This window comes from Dermacentor silvarum, chromosome 3, assembly GCF_013339745.2.
Source record: "Dermacentor silvarum isolate Dsil-2018 chromosome 3, BIME_Dsil_1.4, whole genome shotgun sequence".
Taxonomy (NCBI): Eukaryota; Metazoa; Arthropoda; class Arachnida; order Ixodida; family Ixodidae; genus Dermacentor; species Dermacentor silvarum.
In genome coordinates, this window is record NC_051156.1 from 143,157,935 (window position 1) to 143,183,235 (window position 25,301).

Consider the following 25,301-nt stretch of genomic DNA (forward strand, 5'->3'; position numbering starts at 1 on the left):
AGGGGGGTCTCCTGGGAGGCTGCCGCTATTCTCAGTTTGGAGGATGTGGTAGGCGTTTACCTAATTACCTGGTCCCGGCCCACATGGTCTTAATGGTTCATCCGTCAGTTCCCAACGTCCACGAACTTGCCCATAACGGTGCGCGAGAAATCACGTGCCGCGGCGGGTGGGGGGGGGGGGGCGCAGGCGCGTTGGCGGAGAGCTTCAGTGAACCACTTGGCACCTTTCACGAAGTGAAAGGTGCCAAGTGTCCGGATGCTGCAGGCAGGTTCGTTTCCGTCTCGTAGCACGTTTAGTCACTTTGCTGAAGGCATAGATCCAGGGCCGCTATTTTGTAGCGATGACTTTAAAGTAATAATGACTTTTCGCGCTTATCGCGCTTTGTCAGTGGTCAGAGCGACGGTCCGCTCACGATATCAACGTTGATAACGCGAGCGCATCGTCGCTCTGACCACTGACAAGGCGCGATAAGCGCGAGAAGGCATTATGACATTAAAGGCATTGCTACAAAATACCGGCCCTGGATGCCCTAGCTGCGGGGCGGATAAGTGCACACTCACTCACATGCTCTGGCAGTGCCCGATGTTACGTAGCGCCAAGTTCAGCACAGAGCAAGACTGGGAGAGGGCCCTTAAAAGCGGCGAACTCTCAGTCCAGCTCTCGGCAGTCCAGGAGGCCTGCGAACGGGTGGAGGGCCATGGTCTTCCAGTACCGGTGTGGGCGCGGCCAGCAACCGCAGTGGACCCCTCCTTCGGGGGGTGTCTGATCGGGGTTCTTCAGCACCAAATAAAGTTCATTTCACCTCACGAACGCAGATCGCGCGCAGTGGATTAGAGGGTATCCAACTATGCGGAGTGCATTTGACTGCAATAACGACGGAATGAAGCGGACACACTGCGAACGTTACGCTCATCCATCTTGGTGGCGGAGCTAGGGCTACGTTCTGCATTTCGCCACTAGCATAAGCGTTGTGCGCACGCACACCATAGGTGCACTAGCGTTCCGGCTGAGCTGCTGTGTGTATGCTCTGGTCCGACTGGTGAACATGCAGCTAACGTTTGGTAATATTTCACTAGGTGCTAACTAAGGCTGATGGCTTTCATTTGACCTCACCTCGTGCATCGTCAAAGTGTGACTCTCGAGACGCAATCTCGTAACTCATCGGACCAGCGTGGTGAGAGGCCTGATAGCTACCTAGGTGCTGTTTCTTCTGTGCAGTTTGAGATGCCTTGCGAACTGCATTGCGCCAACATATCGCACTAGAACAATATGTAGCGCTGCTAGTTCAAGCACAACGGTACACCTTGCCATTGCTATCAACACTTCGCCCTTCGGGCGGAACGACCGAATTTTTTTATAATTTGCTTCGCCGGTTCTATGAAAAATCTGTCGTCTAATTGTCGCCTAAAGTGTTTGGTAATCTGGACGTACTTTCAATGTGACCCCTAACGTATTAAGCCGCAAAACAATCTCGAAGACATGGGACGCGATTCATTCAGCACAGAATGTCGGAAATACAAGTAGCGCCACTGTTAATGTGGTGGTGATGAAGACGAAGTTCCCTCGGTACGCAGAAAAGTTTTCTCTTAATTTTTATTAAGTTAATTTCAGTATAGGACATCTTAAAATCTGTGTTAAGGAGTTACCAAAATCTTCATTTTGATTATTCACCTTTACCATTTTGTTCGTTGTTAGGTGCATGTTTTATTTTATCCAGTGTGGCCAATCCCCCTCGTGGGTACGAGCCATGTTTTGAGGCAACAACAACAACAACAACAAAACTAAACGAAATGCAGGGGAGAACGCACTCAGCGCCCGGCTAGACGCTCGCGATATTCGTCGATTCCTGAGCCCGGCCCGACGCACCCGCATCCATGGCCGGAGACCGCCTCTCTCAATAAACATGGCCACTAATCTCCTCTCAGCCGCAGCATAATTCATGGTCACGAACATCCTAACCAGAGCACCAACAAGGACCGACTCAGCGCCGCCAAGGCCCACCTGCAGCCATTCACCAGCTGGCAGAAGAGTTGGGCCCAACGATGCTCGACAACCTTTGGCATGTGAAACTGAAGCCCGATGGTCCACACAACGCTGTCGGGTGGTTCGCGCAGGTAGACGTCCAGCTGTACGTCAATGGTGTGTCGTCGCTGCTGTGGCGGTACCTCCTCCTCAAGCGAAAGATTACCACTGACGTCTTCCTTCGGCTTGGTCTTCCGCCGCCGGATGAGAACATGTGCGAAGGCCTCAAAACAATCCTTCTGCGAACACTTAGGCGTACCAGTTCCCAATCGCCTACGCAGCGCGCTACAGTCTCCTTCAACGGCTGACGCTTCTGAAGGAGCCGCTAAACCGACGTCGTCCTTTTTGCCCTCGGCGCCTGGTGAGAGCTGCGCCATTGCTCGAAAATTTTGCGCCACACCCACACCGCCGCAGCCATGATGGGGAGACGATACGACTACTGCGCCTGCGGCGTCTCGTCCATTCCACAACGAGAAACAACCTCGCGCCCCGCTACAAGTCCAATCAAATCCACAACCAGTGAGCTCGCTACTTCTCAGCAATGACCACTTTGTATCCACGCGCGGGCATACCACCGCGTCGGTGTACACTCCCCCCTATTCACTTGATATCCCCGGTTCAAGTCTTAGAGATGCTACAGCCACTAGCAGCGCCTTTCCGGATGGCGAGATGGATGCCGATGCGTCTGTTGCCGCCACCCGTCCCTTCGCTGTCGCCGACCGTGTCGCTACATTAACAGGCGCCAGATTACACGTAGCTGCCACACGCCTTGGAAGCGTCCAAACGCACCGTCGAGTCCTTCTTCCAAGTCCGACTATAGTTCCGACCATGGCTAGATGGTTATGTCTATCGAGCAAACCCGGTCTCATCGTCGCGAGCTTGCCACCTCGGTCGCAACATAAATAGATGTCAGATTCAATGTTCCAGTCATGCGCATCAGAAGTGACGAAGTGCCCCATCGCAACCATCATCCCTTGACCAGCTGAAACCCTGGCGACGACTTCGTAGCCGTCGCGTTCCTTGCATTACTCTGAATTCGACCGTCCATGCACACCAATCTTGCAGCAGCTGCAGCTTACAGATCGAACGACAACATCGTTGCGCCCTCTGCGGTGCAGGAATCATCGGGGTCCCGTTTATCAAGCTACCACTATCAAAATCAAGTCCACTGCCGCACTCCCAAGCCACACCACCGGGGTGAATCGCACGCACCCTCAAGCAATACTGACTACCCCCTGAATTGACAAATTCTGTACATATCTCTATACACTGTGCATAGTTTTCTAACGTTATTCTCTTTCGAACACAGCTTCCGCGTGCTCGAAGGTACGATTATTTTTGCGGTTTTATTTTCGCCAGATTTTATTTTCTACTTCGCCGTATATAGGCGGGGGCTCCTGTATCGCCATTGTTTATGGGGTGGTGATGAAGACGTCTCTCGGCACGCGGAGCAGAACACGCTCGGCACCTGGCTAGACGGTCGCGATATTAGCCGATTCTTCAGCCATTCTTAACACAACTGCATCCATAGCCATGCCAGCTCCCTCAAGGGACGTGGCCGCCTATCTCCTCTCAGCCGCGACAGATGTAAGTAAAGCATGGCTGCAGGCTTCATAATCTGAGACCGAAGTACGTAAATACTGTTCATTTCTCGCTTGCAGAATAAGACAGAAGAAACACTCAGCCAAAATAAAAAAAAAAAACAAATTTGAAGCTTCCTGCAATCGCAGAACTATGTGGGAATGGCCAAATGGAAGTAAAAAATTCCAGCAGAACCCATCTTAACTTGACTGTGGAGTTTAATGCACTTATCATGCACGCAGTCTAACAGCACCGCTAGATGTATTTCCAGAGGCACCTCATTGCCACCGCTGAGATGCGTCGTGTATGCGCCGTGTACTGCATTCGGGCTCCTCGCCCGCTTTCCCCTGGACAGGCTGCGCCATCCTGTGGCGCGCTCGTGAAATCTCCCTCATTCTGCCTGGCCCCCAAGATTTCACCGGTGGCGCACTGGTGCATGCTAAGGCTCATAATACCTGACTGCCTGCGGCCATTCATGGCGCTGCGTTAAAGCGTTGGGCGGCTGTACTTCATGAACACGTGTGACGCCCGTCCGAAGCCACCCAGCACCGGAGATACATACTTTGTTTTAGGGGCGAAGCTCCTTAGGGTGTGGGTCTGTCCCTCCTCTGTAGTAGTAGTCGTCGTAGTAGGTAGCCACGTCTACTTTTATGAGAAAAAAAATTCCGAGAGTTGTGGCCGTAGCGGAATCGAACCAGGGACCCCTCGCTTCTGAACGCGTGGCGCTAACCACTACGCCACGAAGCGCACATGGACAGACGCACCTAGATGGCAATAAATACCCAACATTAACGAAAGACTGCGCGTTTCTAACGCGTTTGTGCTAGCGCGTTACGGCCCGTGCAAGAAGCTGGTGTAAGACGCTGTGGCCTCTTCGCCTTACCCCCCCGTATTCATAAACGCTCCTCGACTTGAACTTCACTTGCCACCGCCTTCGGCAGCGCGTTCGAAACGCGTTGAAGGCGGTGGCAAGTCAAGTTCAAGTCGAGGAGCGTTTATGAATACGGGGGTTATACTCTCTCAGCAGTCATGTGATGGCGTCGGCAATCGCGGTGCACGTTCCGGCATGTGTAAACGGCTGCGTAAGACGCTGTGGCCTCTTCCCCTTAGACTACTGCACGTTTCTAACGCGTTTGTGCTAGCGTCCCCTTAAGCGGGAGATGGTGCAATTATAATGAAGGGCGCTGTTATAAAATAGGAATGACGTCACATATGGCGCGTGTCATTGGTGGAAGTCAATCTTTCGATTTAGTGCGGCGAGACTGGGCGAATTACACGGAAGATTCACGGTTTACCGATGATTCCCTCCGGAGCTTCGCCCACTCATCATCATTCACCCCGTGGATATGCGGTGGTATTTTTTGCATTGTACATTGCCGTAAAGAGGCCAGATCGATGGATATAGATAGACACAGGGTGGCTGAATCAGGTTAACAATCCTAATTGCATTTATAGGAGCACTGATTTTACATTCGAATGAACTTCAGCACATGAGCACTTCTCCTTGATAACAAACGCTTTGGGTAGTGTGCATAAATAAATAAATAAATAAATAAATAAATAAATAAATAAATATATATATATATATATATATATATATATATATATATATGATATATGTGATTGGAAAATTGTGTTTGTGTAGAAATTATTTAGGCGGTCTTAAAGAAAGCATTCTCACGGACTCATGACCCCTGCACAATTACCATAATTTATACTACTCCGGTACAAATAGAATGGGCCGTGTGACATAAGAGAACTAATATACACCAGCAGCTCCAAATTTAAAGAAAATGTAACCATCGTTGGCTCACAGCTGCTCCTCGACAAGCACATAATTATGCAAAACCAGGTATGCAGTTCATAAAACCACATGCGGCCTTAATGAAATATTGTGCAACAACATTAAATAATTCAGCAGAGTTGCACATCAATAGCGTAGGGGATTCTGTCTCGTTCGGAAGTGATGAGGTATGTCTTCTGGCTCTAAATACTTGTAATACAAAGGTGTAATAGAGTACATTTACCAAATTTCTTTCAGAATGTCAGCAGTGGTATGTGTCAGAAGCAGAATGGGAATAATAAAAATAATAGCAATAATAATAACTGAGTAACGTTTTCTAGCAGAACTCTTCAGCATATCATAAACACAGGTGTAATATTGAAATGCTTTATTTCATGTCCGCATAAAAAGATCATCCACTTGTACTAGGATTAGAGCAATTTCCTTGTCGAGAGTTGATTCCTTCGCCAACCATGAGGACACACTCGCACCCTGGAGGGCACGGACTAGAGCTATTTTCGCCTTGAATGCAATACTAGAAATAAAGAGAAAAACGTGAACTTGTTAGAGTAAATAATATAAACTTCATTAGAATTAGCGTATCCACAATGTAAGTGCCTGGAGGCACCGAATTAAAGAAGCGATAAATTGTTGCCATTCACGGTACTTACATTTCATATTCATCATTTTCACGAGCTTAGATCCTTTAATTCACCCTAGATAACACCAGTACATCTCTTTAGCTAACAGAGCAGTTAAAGAGCTTGCGAACAGTGTTAGTGGTGGCGGCACCACGCAGTCTCTGAACATCTGTGGCGCCTTCCTCGCACGCTGCGTGTCGTTAACATTTTGGTTGTTTCTGGCAGACGCGCTTAGCTAAATTAAGGGCCCTACACTGCAGTGTGAATGTCATTCCAGTGCAGAAAAACGTTTTCTATGTTCCTAAATGAAGCGAAAAGCCTCAGCTGTGCTGATTTTTCTTCTTCTCCTGAAACATGTACTTGTTTGGAACCATAAACAAGTTCAAGTTGAAAATATTTTTTACAAAGTCACACTGAATTTAAAATAGCCAGCTACAAGGACGCTTTTACAGTGTGTACAGTGTGTATAGGATGTCCCAACTATCATGCACCAAGGTTTAAAAATAAGCAAATGCCACTTATCTGGACAGAACCAAGGTAATGTTGTTTTCCGTCGCTTGAAGATACTAAGATTATTTTTGGCATTCCACCTATTTATATAATTTGTCTTAGTTAAATAATCGACTTCTCAAATATGTTTAGATAATAAGTGTCAATGAGAAAATTGTAGAGCAACATGATAAACTCCCGGTACAGCTTTCTGTTGCTCAATACCTGCTACATAAAAGTGTTTTGCCGAGCATGAAAGAAGCCCGCGAATAGACGCAAAGGTCCTCGAGCGGCCAGTCGTGCGGCGATTTGGCGTGTATTTGCGGGCTTCTTTCACGCTCAGAAAAACACTTTTATGTAGTACGTATTGAGTAAGTAAGGTTAATCTTGAGTAAGGTTAATCTTTCATCATGTAGGGTGGTCCGTCCGGTCTTGTTTGGCACGAGGTGTCACTAAACGTTTAACCCCTGCGTTCAACGACTTCTTCAAGGGGCATCTTCCGCTTGGCTAGACACGTGGCCAGTGCTTCCCTGGACGAGCTGGGTACTCTTAATGCTTCGTAGAGTAATCGTCATAATCACCGATGCAGTCAGATGAGACCATTTTTTACTGATTCAATGTATTAGAAATTACCTTAAAGCCCCCTTAAGGCAATGATTAACCGGTGCATGAGAAGAAAGAAATCTTGCCCGCCGGAAGCCTGGCAGGAAAGATATTTTCGATGGCACGCTTCCAAGGAGAAATTACCTTGGCAAAAGTGAAAGCCAGGACCATTGTATTTGACCCGTTTCCGTTGCTTACGACCTATTCTTCCATCTTGTCTAGGCGAAGCACTAATATCACTGCGGTGAAGCGCCTAGTCCAATGGTGCGTTTTAATATCTAGCGCAGTTTCTTTCAATGCCCGAAAAAAATGACAGGCACTGCAGCTGTATTCAAATAAATAAATCAATTCGTTATTTATGAATAGCATCTATGACTTCGCGTTAGAAGGTTTTGTAATTAAGGTGTTACTTTAAAAGCTGGTTCACCAATTTTTGGTAAATACTAATATAAACTTAAAGTGTATAAAATACTCCGACTTGCAAGCGGCAGGTGAACAATACTAAGTTGGTGGCATTTGCGTAGCCCAGACCTACGCTTTCTTTAAGGCTTGGTACAAGCTAGCTGAAACAACTTGCATAACGGGGCTGCTGCCTGTATTATTAACTTGAATTTGCTCCGTGCTGCAGTCATAGCTCGATATACGTGCTTCTTACAGTTGGCAGTAAAGTGGTTAATGTCAATTGCAGAAGGAACTGTATGCAAGAGCCAGACTTTAAATGAAGCCTAGTCGATAGTCTCATGTTGAGCATTCAAGCAAGTGACATATTTATGAGGTTAGCAATGAAAATAGAAAACTGTAAACGATGATGTCAACCCGACGCTTGTTAGCAATCCATACTGCAGCTCGTGTAGAAACATAACCAAACGTTTTTACCATACGGTGACCCCAGAAATATTTTTCGCAGCCATTAGACATGCATTTTGAAATTGAATGGTAAATTAACCTGCATACGCTCGAACAGATAATTTCGTGCCTCTCTGCTAGGACAATTCACTACTGCACTGGTAGGAAACAAAATATTTCTTCTTTCTCTATGGTCTCCAAAGGTATACTAGCGGGTACACATGCTTTCTGCAGCGGGCGCCAGACACAAGCGAAACCTTAAACACGCTCCAAAATGACACCTCCATATAGTTAGAAGTTATCAAGTTCCTCACCTGCCCAACAGCAGGACAGGTACCAGTTGCGGTGTGGGTGTTCGGCGATGCTCCTCTGCTGTGTGTTCTAAAAAAAGAGCGCAACAAAATTCTATTACTTTCTTTCGCTTGCATAGGACACGCAGCATACTCCATCTGGAGAACCTAGGCTCCAGACACCACGTAACATAACCAAGCTCTTGTCATTTATTCAAGAGCTCCTGAGCACGCGATGTTCCAGCTTGCTTGTCAATGGTTGAAGCATTCTCTACCGAGATATCACGGACATAGGAGATTTTTCAGAATTTTTACAAGCTCTTAAGATAGGTCACAACTACATGATGAATTTAACGTCTCATATGGGTCTATATTGACCAGTCTTACATAATATCAGCCGCCAGTTTTAATGTATTTGTTGTTGTTGTCCAAAGAGCAGAATTTCTCGACGATAGGTTCAACGTTAATATTGGAAAAAATATTGCCCGACGATTTGTCTTGAGCTTAGAATACAACGCACAAGAAGACACGTTTATTTAAAACCTACATTTCTCTCGATGATAATTTCGTTCGTGGAAGGCGTCACCCTCTCTTGATAGATTGTCACGGTATCGCTCGTAACGAAATTTCGTCTAAAGCAGAAGTCCGCGTTGTATATTTAGGTAGACCAAGCGAAACTTTCTCCAGTAGTGTTCTCGAGTAGCATAACACAGGAACACACTGACGGCAGTGCTGGATGCTCCATTACGACAAAATGCCCGCTCATCTGACGATTCTCAAAATAAGTTTCTGCTAAAGGTACTGACACCGCCTATTCGCGAAGCCTCTTGGTCGACCACCTTTTTTTTTTCTTTTTTTTTCTTTTTGCTCAACTGAAATTTACTCTTCAGAGTAAATTTCAGTTCTGTATTTACAATCGATTTCACGGAGTGGCCGATGCCGGGGGCGGGCGTTCATGCGTGTCAATAACTAAATGCAACGAGGGTGGAACATTTAAGGAATTTAAGGAATTTAAGTGCAAGCTCAAATTTAGGAGTGGCTATCTACACGAAGCATCACTTGAGAACATCACTATAACAGAGCGGTGCGGAATTCCAAACAAAGCATTCATAAAACTGCTCGTTCGAAGTCGAAATAGCCACTCACTAGCGGTAGATCCACAGTAGATACTCAGTAGGGAGCAAATTTAATTAAAACGAAAGTTACCATTTGCAAATATTTGCAAGCTGCTTGTATTTGCGAAATTTCAAGACAGGATCGTGTATCTGCAGATCTAATGTTTGAATATTCCGCGCTATTATTGATAATTAGCTGACATTGACATATTGATATCAATATTGTATGCCGTAAAATATTTGAGGTCGTCAGAGTGATATAAATGTAAGTGGGCCGGGCGTAGTATACTGGCTTAGCTGGTTCCCTTTCTTTTTTTGTGTGTTTTTAAAGGGCATTTTCTCAACACCCATTTACAAACAATCGCTTGCCGCTCATATTGAATTGAATAATTGCTTTCTTCATTTACCTTAACAGCTGTCATAAACAGATAGGATCCACAGTCTCTCGCCAGTTTGACTCCTCATGGGATGAAGTACGACAGCGCTTAAGACGACAAAGCGTAAGAACCGGTATCACTAAACACAGTTGGGCTTTTTCGACGGATTGTTCGAAGAGCCGGACAATTTACAAGTGACGTGTTGTAACTGTCAGCTGCCTAATTAACAAAGCTTCAATCTTCAGAGCATTATTCTGTTTGAAGGTTCAGGTGCTTCAATAATGATTCCCCATTATTAAGCTTTTAGTTAAGTTACCCACGTGAGCAGCAATTTAATAAATAAAGTGAAGTAATACTTAACTGACCTTTATTTTGTTAAAAAACACCCTGACGAAAATAAAAATTTCAGGATTCTCGTTCCCGAAAATCTGCGATGTAACAAACGCATAGAGATTGTAGCTTATGTATTCCCTGAATGCGCCAAGAGAGCTTTTGAAAATTATTAAAAAGAACAGTGATTCATTTTGTAACGAATTTTGGGGACAGATACCTGAGAAACTGGTGCTATAGTTTCAGTATTTCTACTAAGCAGGTATAATTTCCCTGCAGCCTTATGTTACGGGTCACCAGGAGCAAATTTGCACGGCACAGATCCTGAAACAATGCCACATGAGCTTCTACAACGTATCTTTGTGGCAGTGAAGACATTTCTGACGCTCGAGGCACCGAAAGTTGCGGTTCCCAACTAAAAACATGAATATTCGCGTGCGCGTGCTGAGGTGTCTGTGCGTGAGTATGTCTGCAAGTGGAAAACCCAATCTGTGATTTCGGCAATGCACTGTGGGTGGGGAAGGCAGGCTCTTGCAGGCATCTGAGGATGTTTGCCTTAATTATTGATTAAGAGCGTCGAGCGTCACTCTCGTGAGCGATTCTCAATGAATGAGCCACAACGCTTGAGTGGCGGCGAGACCGCCGCAAGCCAAGATATATACGAACGACCAAACGTGCGCGCTGCGGCCGATGGTGGTTTGTTCGTTTCTTCTGTGGGGGAGAGCTTTCCCTAGAGGGCATAAAAACTTTGAAGACATAGTACAAAGGGATAGCTCATACGGGTCCACAAGCAATTAAAATCACCGCATATCCACGAAGTGAATGATGATGAATGGGCGAAGCACCAGGGGATCATTCGGGTAACCATGAATCCCCCCTACATTGCCCACTCGAACATGCAAATGAGTGACAACACGTATGTACAGTATATAGAATGTTGTTTTATAGGTTGTATAAAGTATTGAGGTGCGGACTTCGTTTTTCCTTCATTAAGACTGCCTTGTGATCAGTGCAGCAGCTCGGCGACGCCGGCCAGCGGACCCAGAGGCGGCGAGAGCTCGGGAAGCGGCGGCAAAACGCCAGAAGCGTTCTCCGGAAGCCGGAGCTTCGCATATATATATATATATATATATATATATATATATATATATATATATATATATATATATATATATATATATATACTGTACATGTGTACAGTATATACAGCGCTTATATTGACGCTTTTCGCGGAGCAGTTTGTTTTAGAGAAACGAGATGGCGCTCACGGCGGCGCGACATACCTCTCCTCAGCGACCGCACACGAATACGAAACCATTACCGCTTCTACCTTGCTTCTGTGCGATCAGCTGTCAGAAATTCAACCGAGTTTTCGCTAACACACTGTGCTCCAATCATGCTAGATTGCATCATGTGGATTGAACACCTGTGCAGTAGTTGCCTGCAAAAATAGTGACTGGCATGTTAAAGCATAGAATGAATCTGTGTGGCCAAGTTCGCGGACCGCTGCTGCAACTGTCCGAACGTGTCACAGGCACTTCGTGATGTACGGCTTTCCTCGAGGATACAGAAATGTGCTCATCCGCCAGCATTGTATCGCTAACATTCAATAAAAGGGCTTCATCCCCAGAACGTCGACAAGAGTGAGTACCACTCGTTAAACAATGACAAAGGGAGTAGCGCTGCTTGCTCTCATAGTAAGTTTTGCGCACGTTATCTATACAAACCTGCCCCAAATGGCAGAAAAACTTACGCCCACTCTATCGCCGACGTATCAAGAATACGTGAATGGGCGCACACTTGAATATATGTGCACTGTATACGTACAATAAATGACGGACTACACCTATGGCGCACGAATGGTCGAAGCTGAATGTTTCGTGACGGTCCACAAGAGTAAGCGAGTTACTAGCTGTAATATATCTTTGCTACACGGTATTACAATGTACAAAACAGCTACGTTTCAAGCCTTGTGCACAGCAAGAACAAATCAATCGGCACTGAGCACACTCGCGAGCGATTAGGCAGAAAATAATCAGATAGTGGCCGCACCGAGGAACTTCACTGAGTCACAAACTGATAAGCCACTGCTTCAAAATATTTGCCGAATAAAGAACAAAGAGCAAAACACACTAATCTTGACTGAATTCATAATCGGAAAGCTTGGATAGCTTGGAACACATATTTAGCCCTGCTTTTAGAACAAGCACCATATACGCTGCTTGCGCCGTTTGGACATATCTTAATCGGCTCCGAAAGCGCTTTTGCATGTTCTCTGAAGCTGTCATCAAATCTTCGTTTCGTCCACCTTGTCACCGTTTACGATATCTCCGAAAACAGATGTTTTCTTAGCCGCGCCGGCGTCATGCACTTCCATTATAATCAAGGAGGCAACGGAGGCAGTCGTGGCAAGCAATGGACGCGGCACCACGTGATCAAATATTGCAGCGCAAACGGGATCGCCGCGAAAAGGGTCAATAGCCCTTGTGCACTGCAGCGCCGCTAGCGGTCTCCATGCAAACCACAGCTACGGACAACGGACGACGAGGGAAGGACAAGGCTCGGCCCTAAGGTGCTTCGCCCCTAAAACAGCGTGTAAGAACAGATGACAAGAGTGGACACACGAGGGGCGCACTGTTCTCCATACTGTACGCGTCCTGCATTTTTACGCACTGTTTTGGTTATTCCTAATAAATCTTGCTCTCTTGAAAATGAACCAGTTAAAGCCACATTTTTGTATATGCCCATGTGACCACGTGCTTTGTTTCTCATTAACTCAGCTTTCGCGATATCGAGGAGTTTCCGGCCTCGTACCGAGAGGTTCTTGGTCACTACAAGAAAGAACGTAAGAAATATCCACAACCCTACGGGCGGCTGGACAGGTCCCAGGCAGTCGACCTGAGGCGGTTGCAGACAGGCACTTTCACCAACCCCTACCACCTGCACCGCCTGTGGCCCGCGCGGCACCCATCGCCCGGCTGCTCCTGGTGCCAGCACGAACGGGTTGATATGGCCCATATGCTTTGGGAATGTCAACGCCATGAGCAAGAAGCACCAAGCGGAAGCCAGAAGACAACAGCAGGACCCTCTGAAGGGGGGCGCCTCGCTGAGAGATGGCAAGCCGCCCTCCTCAGCGAGGCACCCCAGGACCAGGAGTGGGCCGTCCAGCGGGCCAGGGTTGTTGCCGAGGATCTCAAAAGATTTCAGAGGATCTCCGGCGATGGACCCCTGGCAGCCTAGCCCCGGGCACCAACAGCCATAACCGTTGGACCATATAAAGTTTATTCCTATCCTATCCTATTAAAAGATACGTGAAGCACGAACTGTACATTTGGTAAATTTGGCCAAACGTCCTCAGTCGCCATGGCGCCTTCTACTCGGCTAGAGCGGGCCCGTATTATTACTCAAACAGCCAACTACGCAAAAGCAAACGGCTTTCTTTTTTTCTTCTCTTTTTTTACAAGTGACGTTTGTTTATGTCTAGCCTGAACATACGTGCCTGTTCGAAGAAACTGTCATGCTCAGCAATGGCTCGAGAGTCGTCGTCTTATTCCACAACTGGCACCTTGGCGCCCCTCGGGGCAACCGCGCGAACGCGCTCGTGCCATTGCTCCCGCGTTCGTCGTCTTCTTGCACAGCTGGCTCCGTTGTTGCTCATCATTCTAGCGTAGAATTTCTCTTCTCTTCTGCCGTCGTAATGGGCAGGCCGCGCTTACGGGGGTATGAGCCATTGCAGGTTTAATTTTGAAGGAATTTGTTTTTGTAGAATTGCAAGCGGCAATGGCGGTGGATGCTGCTAACCACGACGCCGAGCGAACTCAAGACATCGAACGCAAGCGTTTGTGCTTCGACAACAACTTGAACCTAATCAGTGTGATCCGCTTCGACGAATAGCGACAAATTGCCTTGGAGATGTTGAATTTACATTACGCTACTAGTGGAGAAGACCTTGGTGAATTTAGAGCTTGCGGTTCGTGTAAGGAATCTTGTGTCAAGAGAAAACTGGGGGCTTGCGTTCTGCACATTGAACGGGTACGTGTACCCTCCATAGGTCGTGATGGCGATAAGATAAGCTTCGGTCCTGCTTCAGGCCGATAGGGCTGCACTACGTAAGAAAAAAGAAGTGTAAACAGCTGTAGCCGCGTTGACGATAACATGAAAATTCCTAGGGGTTTAAAATTGAAATGATATTTAAGGAAGTCTTTCGCGTGGTTCTACAAAATGTCTGCTGCAGCATCAGTCGCAATGTCAGCATTTGACAGCACGCAAGTTTGCAATATGTCGGCAAGCAAATGAACAGATATAAAAATAGTCAGTATATAAAAATACTTTCTAATCTCTTTATAGAGTTCAATTTTTCTTTTACACCTCTTTTTTTTTTGCTTTAAGGCTGATGTATTTATTTCTTGGTGCCCTGAATACTCGGGTGGGCGCCAAGAATAGTATATTTTGAGATTTTCGGAGCATTTCTGTTAAGACGAACTTCTGATAAGAAAACAGATTTTCAGTCATTTCAAATCTGCTTTAGCTGCAGTCAGCTGTATACTTTTAAAGTCATTGCGTCCATTGCTTAAGAGCATTCAATTTCGAGCAGCATTTTGAGGTGATCACTCAACGTAACAGAGTAAATAAGCATCCTGTTCTTGTTCTACATCACCTCGTTTCCCTTTTCCCTGCTTGCAAGCTCAATCAAAAGAGCACACAAGTGCAGCGGCTAAAGTATTACAAGATTCTATTCCGAATTTGCATTACACGGAAGCACGCAAAGAAACAACGAAAGAAAATTTGCAGTAGCTGCAGTACATACATGGATGTAATGGCAACTGAAATGAAGACGATTGCCAGCATATTGAGCGGAGACATCGTGAGATTTGACGCAGCTCCTATTCGGCAGAAATAATGCCTGGCACTGCGGGAAAGGTCTGTGCTCTTATATACTAATATTGTGCGAACCATAAGCTATTCCCGCAGCGTCACAAGCTTTTTTAAAGCACTAGAGTGTCATGACATAATAATAGCGTATTGTACCATCGTGTGCAGCTGCAGGTGTATGTTTTAAAAATTTACATATTGCCTCAGCGTTGCGCTGTACTGCTGCATGTGAAGAGGGACGTAATAAATTCTCGCTCTACAATAGAAAACCACCCTATGCAAATGTGTACGAAACAGGAGAGCGAGAAGAGTAACGCCTAGAAATATTTAACGTTCCAGTATAGTGCTGTGGTGTTATGCTGTGCACTGGGGACTGCAGATACAATAACTAGATCACATCACAATATGAAACACTGTAGCGCAAATAATCCATAATTGGTTAATTCACATCGCCAGTTGCTCAAACAGTAGTAGATTGGATAATCTGGCGTGAAGGAATAAAAAAAAGGAGCTGATTAGATGTTACGACGTGGTATAAGGACCTAACTATGGCAACAGAAAGCTGGTTCATTGATTGTGTTTAAGGACTCAAAGCAATAAAAAGGTTTTGACAGCCACCGCAATTGAGCGCTTTCGAATAATTTGGACCCAGATGGCTTCATTGTAGACGTAATGTATAAAAACAAAAATGTTGAAAAAAGCTCCGACAACGTGTTCGAAAAAACATTGCAAAAGAGGTTAACCACTATTTGGCTTATTTTCGAACATATTTGTCGGCCTTTATCGTCTTTACCGCTGGCAGTGTTCGTTCTAGGAAAAAGCAGCACTGTTTCGCGCTCATCACATAATACACACGTTGGTAATACATCAACCTGAAGGAGACAAGAAAGCATAAAAAACTAAATCGAACTATAAGGACAACCAGGTCGGACCCGATAACGGCATAGCTCGAATGCATGCACTGTATAACTCCTTCCGAAAACAGTGGCCCAGCATGTTTTGTCCGACAATCATGCTGTCCCCGTGTAACTGTTGTCTGAAATTCCACAGTGTTTTAGCCGTTTTGTGTGCGAAAATGCGGCGGTCCAGTAAGTGGTACAAGTGTACAGAAAAAGCGCTTACCAGAATACTGATGGAATGACACAGCTGCAGCAATAGAATCATGGAAGCACTTGATGCCTGTTGATGCATGGCGATAGGCAGCCAGAAGCACTTGACTTTCTGGTGACCAGGGCACGTTTGATGTCGTAATAGTTCCTTACCAGGCGCACATGTGACAACGCAAATGCATGACATATTCGATTACACCTTGTTTCGGCATATTTGTAGCGTGCACTTTTTTTATCGAGCGGCTTCCATTTGCACCGGAAATATCGGATGCAAATTTCCTGTGGTACCTACCCACAAAGTTCAGTGATAAATTGATTTTTATTATTTCCACTGCCACCGGGATGTAACCGGTTAGTATAATCCATCATTCCGTGCTCATGAGGGGCGCCGTAGCCTCTGACTCGAGAATAGAGAGCTAAAATTTCACATTTGTGTCCTGTACACTTCAACAGGTTGAGTTCCTCAGCAATTAAATGTTACTTTTTGCAGACAGCTACTTGAGAAATGATGAATTTGTAACTGGCATTGATTCTATGATGCATGAACTGAGAAGAAAACAATCTCATTCCTAATTGTAAGAAGAAATGTCGATAATATATTGACCTTTTACTTTATTTCTCTTGTACCGGCCAGTAGGGTGTGCAAGCGTTCGATTATAGAGCAAGGACTACCAGATGCGCACTGCCCACCCAGGGAGCCTCTCTACCCTGCGTCGCCATTGTTCTTGAAACATCGCGAGCATAATTTGTTGCAGCGACGACCGGCAATTTACGTCAAATTCAAATGACGTGTGTAGGTGTTGTTCGTGCACGTATGACGGTACTCTACTTCGCAAACGTCTTCTCGGTCAAGTTCCGCACCTGCAGCCGCATATCTTTGCGATGATGCACAAATGTAATAGGCTTTATTCTGCACGTGGCAGGTGTAACATAGGAAGTCGAGTCACCGTTTCCACAATTAGGCGAGTCTGCGACGCTCGTATATGTTCGCATGTGGTGGCTGTGCTGAATACAACGCGGCAACAAGGGAACCAGCTTAGATGGGAGAGTTTGCGAGGAGGAGTTCATATGCGGAGGCGCCGATGTCAACGTCAAAGGGGTAATAGTCCAACTCACATGCAACTCTCCCACTTCCATCTGTCTGGGAGTGGTGCAGTAGTTCAGTAGCGATGCCTATGCTAACGATCTGTAGCTTGGTGAGACCCGATGAAGAGAAAGCTGGCCTTTTGAATCAGCTTACTGAATATAAGAAAGCCGAAGCTCGCCGGGCTACTGTGAGGAAACGGTTGAAGCCATGAGGAATGGACTTGAGGTGGGTGCATCGAAAAGTGAATTGCCTGGCCCACTGTTTTAGTTGGGGTTGACATGTGACAGTTCCTTTTCTTGGAGATTCACTAGTGCCGCGCCAAATTCATGACAAAAATTTGATGCAGCTTGTCAAGCTTCGACTTTCAGATCCTGTAGAAGACGTTCCGTCACGTTTACAGTAAATGGTGTTGACCACAGCATGCCAAACTAATTAGCTCCAAGAACGTGCACATAACATGTTGGGGCTATAGCACCAAGTAATTATTTTTGAGGCCACTCAGAACTAATGCACTTAGTGTTTCGGGACAGTGCTGCGATGTTTCAAGGCAACTGGGTAGAAGCCGAATACCGCTGCAACGTTACCTGGTGTGCTGCATAATTCTTGAAACACCAAGCCATAGCTTACAGCTCCTCTTATATTTTTAGCACATAGTTTTCATTCCAAGTGCAATGTGTTATGATACGTTCGCATTGCGTGAAGTAGCCGGAAGCCTCTCGGTGCTCTTACTCTACACGCTAGTTATGCTATGCGTACTGTTGTTTATATAAAGCATAGTGAAATAATTTCTGGAACACCCGTGAGCGCAGGCAGGCATACATCTTCGCCAGCACAGGAAAAAATACGAAGATGACGCCGAACAACACTCGCATCATTGTTCTCTTGGGATGACAAAGTGAATTCTCGCACACGCTTTTGTATCTTGTTTGATGCTGGCGCAACTTTTCCACCAGTCGCGGCAGTAAGGACATCTTCCGAAATGGTGTGAGGTGCACAGCTATACTGGCCGTTGGAGCTGTCAAGCGGATTCATGCGACTGGAAAGAAACGCTGGTACTGAAGCGACGCTACTACATTTTGGTCAGAAAAATATGCTCAAGAAGAAAATTTGGAAGTTATATCTACGTAGGTGGTTTATTTTTTCAAAGCAGGTGTTACTCAGCAATACATATTGGGCCAGTTTTCTCGAACGCGTTAACACAGAACAAATTTCTACCAGTGCAAAAAGGGTGAAATAAGTCGTTACCTTTAGATTTGGGTTGTCCTTATAGCGGCAAGTTTAATGCCCGTGGCACGTTTATTCGTGCCCAAGCCAAGTTACTTGATACAACTGTGTGAGCCTCATTGATGTATTTGACATGGGATGTGCGCTCGACCATACGGTAGGGCACAGCATACTTTGGAAGCAGTTTTGAAGAGATAATAGAAACCTTGGGTGGAGCTTACAACGATATGAGTGATTTGAGAAGGAATATAACGGCGGGAAGGTAGTCATACCAGATCTGTTTCTGGCGCTTCTGGTAGGCTGTAGTGAAAAACCTGGCTAGTTGTCCAAAATTCACAAGCATAGTGGGCTGCCTCGGAAATAGGCGCATACTCGGAGGCATCGGTTTGGTAGGGTGGTAAGGCATCATTGGTATGTAACAGTTGGCAACCGTACAGCAGGAAGAAAGGCGAGAAACTGGTTGTGACTTGCGTAGCGGTGTCGTAGGCGTACGCCGCAAAAGGCAGAACCAGGTACCAATTTGCGGGATCGGATGAAACATATCTGACAGGTATGTTGCCTAGAATCCGCCTAAACAACTCAGTGACGCTGTTTATCTCAGGGTGGTACGCAGGGCTGGTACGGTGGACAATCTGGCCCCGATGAAGAAGTGCTCCAACCAGGTCAGGTAAAAAGACACGGCCGTGGTCACTGAGGAGTTAGCGTGGAGGCCCATTTCGAATGATAAAACATTTAAGAAGGAAAGAGGGGACATTCCGATCTGTAGGGGAGGGGGTGGCAGAGCTCGCTTTGAGCGTACTGTGTGAGGTGGTAGAGGGTGACGACGGGCCCACCGGTTGCCAGCAGTAGCTAATGGAAGGGTTCCATACATTAAATGCCAACACCATCGAAGGGGATGGCTGCACATGTAAGTGGTTGTAAAGAACTGGTCGTAGGACGAGGATTTTTCTGTCTCTGACACTCTGGGCAGGTACGAATAAATTTGTGAACAAAAGTAAACATTCCACGCCAGTAATATCGCTGTCGCAGGCGTCTTTAAGTCTTCAAGACACCGGCGTCAGCACATAGCAGGTCAGAGTGAAAGCACGCGCGAATTTCAGAACGCAGCACACAGGGTGTTATTAGAGAGGTTTAGCTTGTCCGGTAATCGGGTAAACGCAGATGGACCGGGCGTTGGGGTGGAGCGTAAACGTGAGCGGGCTGTATGGTGCTGCCACCTGGTGGCGCTAAGATCAAAGAGACATAAACAGCTAATATTGCAGTAACCAAGTGTATTCTACTTCGTTGCTGGTGCAAATCTTCGGCAGTGGTGTAATCTTGTTGCTGCCGAAAATTTACACCAGCAGCGAAGTAGAATAAACTTGGTTACTGTAATATTAGCTGTTTTTGTATATTTGATCTCTGCGCAACCAGATGGCCACACCGAACAGACCGCTCACGTTTACGCCTCCGCCCCAATGCCCAGTCCACCTACGTTTACCCGATTACCGGGCAAGCTAAACCTCTCTATTAGGAGATATATTCCTAGCATCTGGTAAACAGTTGCACCGGTACAGGAAGCTGTCACGAATGACCAAGTATGCAGACTGACGACCCAATTTTCAAGATGTCGCAAGTGTGGCCACGCCGAAGAGAACGTGACAAAAAGTTAGAGTGACGTTTCACTTCGTGAACGCGGGTTACGCGCAGGTGTATAGACGCCGCGAACATGCACAGAGTGAACCGCGGCGTCGAAGCAGAAAGGGTAAGGGCGCGAACGCGGCGATTCTCTTCTCCACCTCCGGGAGCCTTTCTCCTCCGGCACTCGCTTCCCTCGAGACGACAAACATATTTGCGCTGATTTCACAGACGCGGTATCTAGGCTTGCGCGTAAAAGGTGAACCGATCCGGGGATCATTGCATTGCGCTGAGGAAACGATGTCATTGTCAACAGAATACAGTGTGCGTTCCGAGGTGGAGAGCGACGCATTGTCGGCAAGTACAGGTGATCGCTAGACTGGGTCAGCGTCGAAATGCTTGCGGTCAGAATGGTGCAGAACGTGGATGTCATACTCCTTAACCCGGAGAGCCCAACATGTAAGGCGGCCTGATAGGTCCTTCAATGAAGACAACCAACTGAGCACGTGGTGGCCTGTCGCAACGCTAAAGGCGGTGCCACATAAATATATATGGACGAAACTTGCCAAGCATCCAAACCTGCCATTTGCTAAGCATTACTTCTCAGTAACACTGTAGTTGGATTCAGCTTTGGTTATCGTTCGACGGGCATATTGGACAAGATATTCGCAAAGGCAGGTTTTCGTTGTGCGAGACCTCTGGCGTTCGTGTGTACTTCAGTTGAAGCCGTGGCGTTGTAATGGCGCAATATAGAGCGATCAGTTAGGATACGAAGTGTGGCAAATGCGTGGTCGCACTCAGAAGACCATGAAGAAAAAAAATTTGCATAGCCTGCACTGGAGGCCCAATGCTAAAGAGACAGCGGAGCTGATGGGCACCTAGCTAGTCCTAGATTTTGGGATAGGCATAAAAGGGCTCGGCATAAAAGGGCTCGTAAAGTGACACATTGTTGCGTAACACAGTTCATAAACACTTTAACATACCCGCGTGCTTAGAAAATTAGAAAAATACGTCAATATAGTGCAAAGTAGACAAGCCAAACCAGGAACGGTAACCAAAAAAATTCCCCCTTTAAAAATTACAGGCACTAAGCAGCTCTTATTCAATAACTGGGATAGACAGAGTCATTCACATGACCTAATGACACCAGGTATACAACCGAACTAATGTTCTCATAATACTAAATATGTGTGTAGCAATGATCTCAAGAAAGCATTTCTGCATTTTACATCAATTTTAATACGGGAACTTGGAGTTGGCCTCGAGATAAAACTTCCTCTGATCGATATCACTTTCGTTTTACAATTATTATCCACTGTGCGCACATTTTAAGCCATTGCAGCAGTTGCGATGCTAAGTTGCGCTGCTAAGTCCGAACTTGACTGTAAATTTACGTCATGACTCATATTCCTGTTTTTGACGTCATCATGATTCAGTCTGGCCGAAATTACCGTTTTAGGCTTCTTTCAATGCAAATGGCGCTTTCTTTTTTTGCACTACACTTCCAATTCTGAGCTGCATTGTCACTGGCGCAGACTGCAGCACATATTTCCCTTCACACTTCTTTGGCTCTTTTTTTTTTTTTAGTTCTAACACATACCTTTAACTTTTCAAAACGTATTGTGCTGCCACATTATTCCACTGCTGTTAAGAGATGTCTGCATAGCATATTTCTCGAGCCGACTGACGATGCTGAAATTTGTCGCACATTTTTGAGCTTAAAAAACAGCAATGCTATGTATGCAGATGATATTCAAATCATACCTATATAAAATGTGTAACTGACGTCATCGCAGTCCATCTTGCATTTGTGTTTAGCCTTGTTCTGCAATCTGGCAATTTTCGAACAGCTATGAAGAAAGCAAGGGTATCAGTTATTTTGAAAGGCGGTAGCCGAAATGACTTGGGGAACTATAGGCCTATTTCCATTTTATCTGCATTTTCTAATGGTTTAGAAAATGTGATTTCTGCTCGTATTAGCGATTTCTTTGCAAAGAATAGCATTCTTTCTGGCTGTCAACACGGATTCCGCCAGGGCAGGTCAACGGAAACAGCCTTGCTATGTCAAAAGGAGCTAATAATTAATAACATTGATGCGGGAAACCTAACGTTGGGTATTTTTATTGATTATAACAAGGCATTTGATCGTTTAAATCACCAAATTTTAATAAGTAAACCAGAGGGATATGGTATTCGTGGCGTCGCAAATTTGTTTTTGGATCTTATATGTCTGGGTGGACGTAGTGCGTCGCTATCGAAAAATACTGCTCTTCGTATAGGGAAATTAAATCAGGGGTGCCACATGGTAGCGTTCTGGGCCTGATTTTGTTTAATATCTATGCAAACAATGTTGCTGAAATAGTAAGTGATGCATTAATTGTACAATACGCTGACGATACGAGCCTGTTTGTCTCTGGTCATGATCTTGATGATCTGTTACTGAGATCTCGCAGTATTCTGTGGAATTTATCGACTTCGTCTCGTAATAACGCTCTAACAATTATTAGCTATAAATCAAAGGCCATCTTATTCAAGGCAAGAGGCAGGCAGTATTATTTAAATCAAGTATTATTCTTGGACGGCGCGTCCATTGAAACGTTGAGCAAATAAAAAGTATTGGGCGTACCACTTTCAGAAGATATGAACTGGACATATCACATTGAACTAGTTATGAAATGACTGTCATCTGCCGCAGGTGTATTATCCCGTTGCCGTCATTTTTTTCCCAGAGAAAGTGAGGTTACAAATATATCATGCCTTCTTTGAATCGCATCTGAATTATTGTGCGCTTGTGTGGGCTACCACCACGAAGCATAATCTTCGTGCACTTCTTAGACTTCAGAAACGAGCACTTTGACATATAGCCAATTTACCTTATTTTCATTCTACTGCGCAACTAATCTCTATGAATAGTGGCTACTGCATTGTTTTTCCTTTGGCTCTGAAAGTTGTAGAACCTTTTAAAACATACGTCACGACTTGAACGCGAAAAAAGTGACGTGCGTATCCCGCAGCCAAGAGAGGTGGTTAGTATACCATACAGGCGCACAAATTATCTCCTGCAGTCACTAACACACCCTACCTGCACTGTTAAATAAATTAGGGAGAGAAAATGTTATCCTAAGTACCTTGACTCGAAAACAAATTACAGAGCGTATTTTTGTAAACTGGACTGAATACACAATAAATAAAGAAAAAAGTAATTTCTGTTTCATATTCTTTACTGTATATTGTAACGTAGTAGTGACACTGGAGAAAACAGTCACAAAATTATGAATGACGAAACAGACTTTATTGGGCGAACCTGTGCCCACAAAAGCAAGTTGCACTCCACGGTAAACGATAGCGGCGAACACACAACACGAACACATGTAATACTACATTGTATATTACTCCTATTTTATTGTATTGTAAACTTGCATTGCTTGTTTATTACAGAAGTTTTCTTTGCCATTTTTTGTCTTACTAAACAGCCTTATATTCTTGTTTTTCGCCCTATTCCTTATTTTTTCAAATTGTTTGTAAAATCAGCGTAACCAATGCTTGATCTATATCTCATTTTTTTTTTCATTTTGTTCATGTGTGGGAGTCCCCCTGACAGTTTCTAACTTTGGGACTCCCTGTGTATGTACTAGTTATGTATGCACTTCTCTGTAAAACTGACATCGTTGATGAATAAACATGAACTTGAAACTTAAACAGTCGGCGATCGTCGAAAATCTGATCAGCGGCGAAACACGTCGGCTTTTATACATGAGTCATCGAATGTGCCAGATTATTCACTGGTGCCCGCGTGTCTTCCAGAAAGTTCTAGACAATTCGCGTCGGTCACACAATCAGATCGCGGGATCCGATCCCGGCCGCGGCGGCCGCATTTCGATGGAGGCGGAATGCAAAAGCGCCCGTGTGCTTGCGTTGTAGTGCACGTTAAAGAACCCCAGGTGGTCAAAATTAATCCGTAGCCCTCCACTATGGCGTGCCTCATAATCAGAACTGGTTTTGGCACCTAAAACCCCAGAAAGAAGAACCATCAGATAACATAAGCGTCGTTGAAAACAGACAACGCAAAGAAGCATCGATAACGTTCGAGAAACTTCTGATACATGCAGGCGCGTCCTGAGCCGAGCGATAACGGTTAACATTTGTGAGCCGGTGAAGAGCGGTTGGAGCGGTCACCGGTGAAAGATAAAAAAGTACACGTGGCAATACCCTCCCCTTAAAAAAACATCGTCCCGATGCTACTAACGAACACGAATCCGAAAACATAAACCACGCGTAATAAAGACAATAAAAAATAACAAAGCAACGAAGTACCTAAGTTCGTCAGTGGTCGTAAAAAGGCGCACCACGTGGACGACTTCGGGTCGTGCGCGGCGCCGCTGTGATTGCGAAATGCCGTCTGGCACAACCTCACAGTCCAGTGCGCCAATCCTTCGGATAATCTTGTAGGGTCCGAAACAGCGTCGTAACAGTTTCTCGTCAAGTCCTCGCCGGCGTATCGGAGTCCATACCCAAACACGGTCACCAGGCTGGTACTCGACGTAGCGTCGTCGAAGAATGTAGTACCGGTTCTCGGTCCTCTGCTGGTTCTTGATGCGCAGGCGGGCGAGCTGTCGACCTTCTTCGGCACGCTGCAAATAGGTGGCCACGTCGAGATTTTCTTCGTCGGTGACGTCCGGTAGCATAACGTCAAGCGTCGTTGCCGGCTTCCTTCCGTAGACCAGGTTTAAGGCGGTGGTCCCACTCCGGCGGCACGAGCCCCCCGTTTTCAGTACTTTTGGAGTAACCGTGGCGGCTCTTTTACTTAGGATGTAAAGTTGTGGTATATACCATAAAAAGCTTAATTCTTGTAGATTCCAACTATATATAATATAAGGAAATTGATTAATGTGATTTAGAAATAAATGCTCAAGAACAAGCATGAGATACATGGTTTTTGCGAACTGTGTCTCAGTTGTGACCATATTTAGAAGAAACTACCGCACTTACTGCATTGCGGCTTGCTCTGTAGCTTTAGGACATATTTATCTAGTTCCTAGACGTAGCAAATTAATTTTTAATTTTTACTTTTTGGGTTATTTGCTTTTGAAATTGCCAAATATTGCAATCTTCTGTTGTAAACAGCCCGGCAACTACATGCTCAAGGAAGCTAAATTTTGGATAAAGTAGAGCTCAAGGAATTTCCATTTAGGACACAAAATTTCATTCGTGTAACTTTATTAGTTTTCCTAATAATGCGGCCGAAAATAAGCAATATTTAGAATTGTGGTTTTATTTTTGCCCAGTTTAGCGGGAAGGTAATAAAGCTGCGAAGC

The 25,301-nt window shown here is 45.5% G+C and overlaps 1 long non-coding RNA gene across 1 annotated transcript; it reads right to left on the minus strand.

Annotated features, from left to right (window-relative positions):
• Positions 1-5,761: 5,761 nt before the first annotated feature.
• On the minus strand, positions 5,762-14,998 carry LOC125944001 (uncharacterized). Its single transcript, XR_007466046.1, has 3 exons — positions 14,885-14,998; positions 8,280-8,346; positions 5,762-5,921 (listed from the first exon to the last, which is right to left on the minus strand). It is a non-coding gene; the product is annotated as an uncharacterized LOC125944001 (long non-coding RNA).
• Between the last annotated feature and the right edge of the window lie 10,303 nt (positions 14,999-25,301).